This window comes from Carassius carassius, chromosome 11, assembly GCF_963082965.1.
Source record: "Carassius carassius chromosome 11, fCarCar2.1, whole genome shotgun sequence".
NCBI lineage: Eukaryota > Metazoa > Chordata > Actinopteri > Cypriniformes > Cyprinidae > Carassius > Carassius carassius.
In genome coordinates, this window is record NC_081765.1 from 944,422 (window position 1) to 951,734 (window position 7,313).

Genomic DNA, 7,313 nt, shown 5'->3' on the forward strand with positions numbered 1-7,313 from the left:
CCTTTACTCCAATTTATGTAATTTATTATAAAACCCTGTCTGTTTACTTAAGTAACAGATATAGGTGTCATGCCATAACATATTTTTAATACGACTGACTTTATATTAAATGTGAATTTAACATTAAAAGTTAATGTGATATAAATATTGCTACTAATCTTTCATTATTCTGAAAGAGAGCAAATAACATTTACATTATTAAAGATCATTTTCACTAACAGTCTAGATTTCAAACACTCTCAGAAACTCCCATTAAATCACTGAAACTGTTAACACTGTGAAATCAATATCTTAATTAAAGATTCGTACACACATCTGCACTTTGTTGTTTCTGACGAGAGAATTCGCCAGAAAGAGGTATTCAGTCAGTGAGCGAGTGAAGGAAGCACCGGCATTTTAGCGATGACTCATCGGAACACCTCTGATTGGCCAATGCTTTAATAAGCTCAACAGAATCATGTGTGATTTGTTATAATGTGCAGTGCTGTAAAAACGCATCTATCTTTGCCTCAGCACCAGCAAACAATCACAGATCTGAATTTAGCAGCTGACTTGCTGAACGTATTCGCACCGGTATGATTGTATTAAAATTAATAAAATCTTAATCGGCTATTTTTTGTCTTTTGGAAGCTGCATTCAACTTGACTCCCCTCTGTTATAAGCCACACACGTACAACAAACTAATGTCACAGTGGTATCGTGTACTGTAATCGAGTGTAGCCCAAGTTATTACCTGTTAAACAGTAGACAGCACACGCGGTGTTCATCTAATAAGGATCTCCATCGCAAGCAAATAATAGCCTTTGCAGATTTGCTTTCAATTCAGTGCAGTTCCAGCCACGTTTTCAACGCCAACGCCCCACTCACTACCGTCGCCAGCATCACTGATTGTGCCTCAGACCATTTTTTTAGCAGGTTGAGGTGATATATTTGATGTGCTCTGCCCCTATCCATTCGAGCTACCTCATAGTTGAGATCACTAACTCGCCGTGTGACCTCGAAGGGTCCTTGCCACTTCGCGAGTAATTTTGAACTAGAAGTAGGGAGTAATACAAGCACTTTATCTCCCGGTGCAAATTGACGTAGCCTAGCCCCCCTGTTGTACAACCGACTTTGTTTGTCTTGTGCCTGTAACAAATTCTCCATTGAAAGCCGTCCCAAAGTGTGAAGTTTTGTTCTCAGGTCCATGACATATTGAATTTCATTTTTGCTATTAGAAGGTCTGTCCTCCCAAGTATCTCTAAGGACGTCTAACACCCCACGGGGCTGACGTCCATAGAGAAGCTTGAAGGGGGAAAACCCCGTGGAGGCTTGCGGGACCTCTCCTACAGTGAACAAGAGGGGTTCTAACCACTTATCCCAATTTTTGGCGTCCTCATGTACGAACTTACGAATCATGGATTTTAACGTGCGGTTAAACCGTTCGACCAGCACATCTGTCTGTGGGTGATAGACACTTGTTTGAATCGATTTAATGCGCACCAACTCGTAAAGCTCGCAAATAGTACGTGACATAAACGCCGTGCCCTGATCGGTGAGGATTTCTTTCGGAATCCCCACCCGGGAGATTAATTGAAACAGTGCGCTTGCCACACTTTTAGCAGAAATAGTGCGGAGAGGCACTGCTTCAGGATATCGCATTGCATAGTCCACCAGAACTAATGCACCACCTGCGCACATTCTCGTGAATGCCCGGCCAAAAGAACCGGGCCATGAGATGGTTTAGTGTAGACGTTTGTCCTAAATGCCCGGCCATTGGATTACAATGAGCCGCCTGGAAAAGCATTTCCCGATGGCTTCTAGGTATCAGTAACTGGGTTGTATCTTGCTTTGTCTGGGCGTCTTGGGTCACTCGATACAACTTATCTTTTAAAATTGAAAAATAAGGATAGGAGAGCGGATGATCAGGACGAAGAAGCTGACCATCGATAGAACAAACCTGATGTAAGGCAAACAGGTCAATTTAGCTCAAAGGGAATCATTTAAGATTTTAAAAGGAATTTGAACAGAATCACTGTTTCACGGCTGATCACTGAGACGCCCTGCGATTCACTGAACGAGCCGTTTAACATCAAATCTGCGCTGGATATTAATATCCAAAGTATAGTGAAAACACTATCAATTAGCACAGTAACAAGATCGGCAGTTTAAGACATTAACTTGTAAGCACAAAACACAAGATACTTCTCTTTTCAATATGAATAAGGCTTTATTAGATAAATCTAAGACATATAAACTAATCTAGCACATAAACGCACGCACTCATACATTCACACAAGTTGCAGAAAGGTCGAAAGTTAGGGAAGGATGAGTTTAAGAGAATGAAAATGTGAAATCCCAAGTTTACAGCAATAAGTTAAATTGCATAGACATGAACAACCATCAATCACTTAATTAACCCTCGCATTGAGTTCCTCAATGAGGTTAGAATTATATTAGATACACCAGTACAAATGTCTGGAGGTAGTACTTGCGTCTCCTGTGTTAAGTTGTCGTTGAAAGGGGGTTTTTCCAGATGTCGTTGATTGGCTGGAAGTTCAGTAGTCGTTGAAGTGACGTCTTGGGAAGCCCGTGGTTGGGTGTGGCTGTAGATGCAGAGTTGTGTGGGCTGGTTGAAGTTGAACGGGCAGTCGAGGTCCGACACGGCGTTACAAAGCTTAACTCAGAACACGAAACTCTCAAACGGAAAAGAAGTAAAGTTTGACGAGACTAGGTGGTGTTTCTTCTCATCGTGGCTAAGTAGCAGCAGGCAGGCCGAAACACGCTGGAACCGCGCTCAAAGAACAGTGATGACTAAAAGTATGGCTAAAAGCTAAAGCTAAGAAGCAAAGCTAAAAGCTAACTAAAAGCAGTCATGACTAATAGCAGAAGCTAAACGCATAGCTAAAAACTAAAAGCAAGATTTTATGGTGTCCTAAGTATTTAAACTGGCCACACCTCAAATGTTGTCTTGACCAATCAGATATTGTCTTGGCTCGGGGGTATCATAAATCATGTTATCTTATCAAGCATGTGGTCCGAATTTTCCCGCTCTTGCAGGGTATAATTTTGGACATGATTCCTATAACAAGAATATTTTAATTATATAATATTTAGAATATTTTAATATTATAAATTTGACAATCTCTTCTCTGAATTGAAATTGTCAATAATTGTTCTAGTGGTGTTAATGTTGAAAGCTGTTCAGTGAAAGGGTTGGTTGGTCATCTTGCTTGGGACTTGTGGCACAGAATGTTTTATGACTTCCTGTTGCCTTACTGATGAATTTGGCTCATGTTTCAGCCACAGCCCTCATCATGCTCAGGGAGGATGTTTCGCTCCAGAGCACTCGGTTCCCCTGAAACAGGCTCCGGAGATTCCGGTTCAGCTTCTCCCAACTGTGCAACCACTACTCTACCCTTCTGTCTTTTCCCCCAAGAGGCATCCGAACATAAATATCCCAATAATTTATTGAATGAGGGCCAATTAGTACCCAAAATGATCGGATGCCAGAGGTGCGGATTAACTTCCACCTCTATTATAGAGCTTTTCTCCCCTGAATTGAATATCCACAGGCAAAATATGATAATTCACCACTTCCCCGTGCACACACCGAACCTTAACCATGCGGCTATTATCCAATGCCCTAGGTTGAATCAGACTTTGATGGATGGAGGATTGGTTACATCCTGAGTCCACCAGAGCCTGATATGTACCCCCCTTGATACTCACTGGTATTTGGTATAGGCCAGCTTGATCGAGGGCAGCCTGTGGCGCGTTGAACTCCCTCCCCTGGGAGGAACCCTGGGTGCAGCTGTTGGCTCCGCCGAGTAACCTGTTCTCCACCTGGGCGCTGGCTTCGACGGGAGCCCTCCACGGGACCTAGGAAGGGGAACAGGTTTGGAGAGAGAGAGGGGGAGAGAGAGAGAGAGAGATGCAGATGGTAAAGGGTCGCCGACCCCTGGGCACGCCACCATCTGGTCCCCCGCCAGCTGGATAGCCTTGTTCAGCGACGTCAGGCGGTGGCACTGGACCCACTGCACAGTCTTCCTTGGCAGCCTGGCCACGAACTGCTCCAGTACTACACGATCGATCACATCCTCAACGTCGCTACTGTCGGCCATCAACCATTTGCAGCAGGAGTCCCGGAGCTGCTGTGCCATCACGAAGGGTCGGCCGGACTCTTCCAGGGTCAGGGTCCTGAACCGTTGGCGATGTTGCTCCGGGGTCCGCCCGACCCGCTGGAGGATGGCACGCTTGAGGTCCTGGTAGACCAGGAGGTTTTGGATTGGCAGTTGGTGGGCGGCTACCTGCGCTTCTCCTGACAGCAGGGGGATAAGCCGCATTGGCCAGTCCCCGGTGGGCCATCCCCGAGCCTCTGCCGATTTCTCAAATAAATCCAGGAAGGCCTCCGGATCATCATGAGGTCCCATCTGGTTGAGCGGCAGAGGAGATGTACTGTCCTTAGATGAGGGGATGGCCCGAACCTCCCGGTCTACCCAGCTCCGGAACAGCTCACGGTCTTCATGCTGGGCTCGGAGGAGCGCCTCGAAGCGTTTATCTTGCTCCTCCTTGATCGTCAGCAGATGTTGGTGTTGCTCTTGGTGAAGACCGTCGAGTGACTGGATGATGTCCGCAAATGGTGTACCTGGCGGGGACTGCATGGCGGCGGCGATCTTCTTCCTTCCCGGGCTTCGGCACCAGTGTGATGAGGTTCAGTTCAATATTGACAAGGAAGGAAGAAGACAGGGGTCGGCTTGCGCTGGGACTCTCGTTTTTTCACGTTTTTTAGTAATAAATAAAAGAGGCGCACTAAGCTCGTTCACCGTGCACATGCACAGCAACAACAAACACTAACTCAGAATTCTCTTTGGTGAATTTTCTCCGCTCCCAGCAGCACACAACGAGGTCCCAGCTCGTCGCTCTCTCTGTCGCGCCCCGCCTTAAATCCAGTCTCTCCACGCCAATTACTGAAATCAGACACGTGTTCATCATTTGCACTTGACCTACTTACGCTCCGCTCTGCTCCGTCCTCTCTCTCCCACTACAGACTCCGCAAAACCACGCCCCCGTCGCCACAATCACTTATTCAAACCTCTTCCAGAGACCTTAGCATTATTGTATATTATAAGAAAAAGTGACATGAATATCCATCATGACATTAATTGTCATCCCTGGGTGGGCAAAAGTAGAATCGCCGCACCTAATTGTGACACTTTACCAATGCATTCAATAAGGAGACAGATACTGTACATTGAGGGAGGATAAACACGTTATACTATTTGTAAGCATGGGTAAATCCCCCCCACTCCCACTCAATCTCTTTGCAATCTCTGCACGCTTAGTAAACAAACTACAGCTAGTCCAAAATGCAGTAGCTAGAGTTCTTACTAGAACCAGGAAGTATGACCATAGTAGCCCGGTCCTATCAACACTGCTCTGGCTCCCTATCAAACATTGTACAGATTTTTAAATATTGCTTATTACTTATAAAGCCCTGAATGATTTTGCAACTTAGTATTTGAATGAGCTCCTTTTACATTATAATCCTCTACGTCCGCTACGTTCTCAAAACTCAGGCAATTTTATAATACCTAGAATATCAAAATCAACTGCGGGCGGCAGATCCTTTTCCTATTTGGCGCCTAAACTCTGGAATAACCTACCTAACATTGTTCGGGAGGCAGACACACTCTTGCAGTTTAAATCTAGATTAAAGACCCATCTCTTTAACCTGGCATACACATAACATACTAATATGCTTTTATTATCCAAATCCGTTAAAGGATTTTTCAGCTGCATTAATTAGGTAAACCGGAACCGGGAACACTTCCCATAACACCCGATGTACTTGCTACATCATTAGAAGAATGGCATCTACGCTAATATTTGTCTGTTTCTCTCTTGTTCCGAGGTCACCGTAGCCACCAGATCCAGTCTGTGTCCAGATCAGAGGGTCACTGCAGTCACCCGGATCCAGTACGTATCCAGACCAGATGGTGGATCAGCACCTAGAAAGGACCTCTACATCCCTGAAAGACAGCGGAGACCAGGACAACTAGAGCCCCAGATACAGATCCCCTGTAAAGACCTTGTTTCAGAGGAGCACCAGGACAAGACCACAGGAAACAGATGATTCTTCTGCACAATCTGACTTTGTTGCAGTCTGGAATTGAACTACTGGTTTCGTCTGGTCAGAGGAGAACTGGCCCCCCAACTGAGCCTGGTTTCTCCCAAGGTTTTTTTCTCCATTCTGTCACCGATGGAGTTTCGGTTCCTTGCCGCTGTCGCCTCTGGCTTGCTTAGTTGGGGTCACTTCTACAGCGATATCGCTGACTTGATCGCAAATAAATGCACAGACACTATTTAACTGAACAGAGATGACATAACTGAATCCAATGATGAACTGCCTTTAACTATCATTTTACATTATTGACACTGTTTTCCTAATGAATGTTGTTCAGTTGCTTTGACGCAATGTATTTTGTTTACAGTTTTTCTCAGTCACTTTAGTACATTTCTCAGATCAGAATTGAAATTCTCAAAACTACCTGTTCAATTCTCACATCATTGTGTCACTTGTGCACATCAAAAAAGCAGTTTCTCATTTCTTTGAACAAGTTGCAAATGCTTTGGTACATCCATGCAAATGATTATGTACAATTCTCTGTTGTTTCCTACATTATCAGTTAGTAATGTCATGTTGCTCAAAATGTATTATATAGTTTTCTATGCAATAGTCTTACCCCCCAAAACATCGGGTCTTTAGTTCATCGTATAAGTCATTAAATGCAAAATGGTTAATCTAGTTGTCATAAACTGCCAAGCACACTTTTTCTTTTTTTTTTTTTTTTTTACACATTATTATTAGACTTTTTGTCAATTTGGCATGAATTGTGCAAGTGAATATTTACTAATGAGGATAATGTAGATGATAAACCAATGATAAACCATTTCTCTGAAATAGCTCAAAGGTTCATCTCATGAATCTTCAGTTGGAAAGCTTATACTGTATAGACAGAGGACAACACAAGAGTTACACATTCTGAAAATGGACATATTTTCATCTTTGTGCCCATATTTCTTTTTCCTTTTCTATATCACATGACATTGTAAAGGTTTTTTTTTTTTTTTTTGGCCAGACCACTAGTAAAAGTGTAACTGGGAATTCTATCCAGTCTCTTTCAATCAATATCCCACATACAGTAATGTGTAAATTTCTACTTTTGAAATGGATATATGGCATACATAAGCATATTGCATACTGTTCAATACAGTAACTGTCATCCAAAATGTTGCCATAGTCTACATCAGAACATCGCTCCAGAGTACAC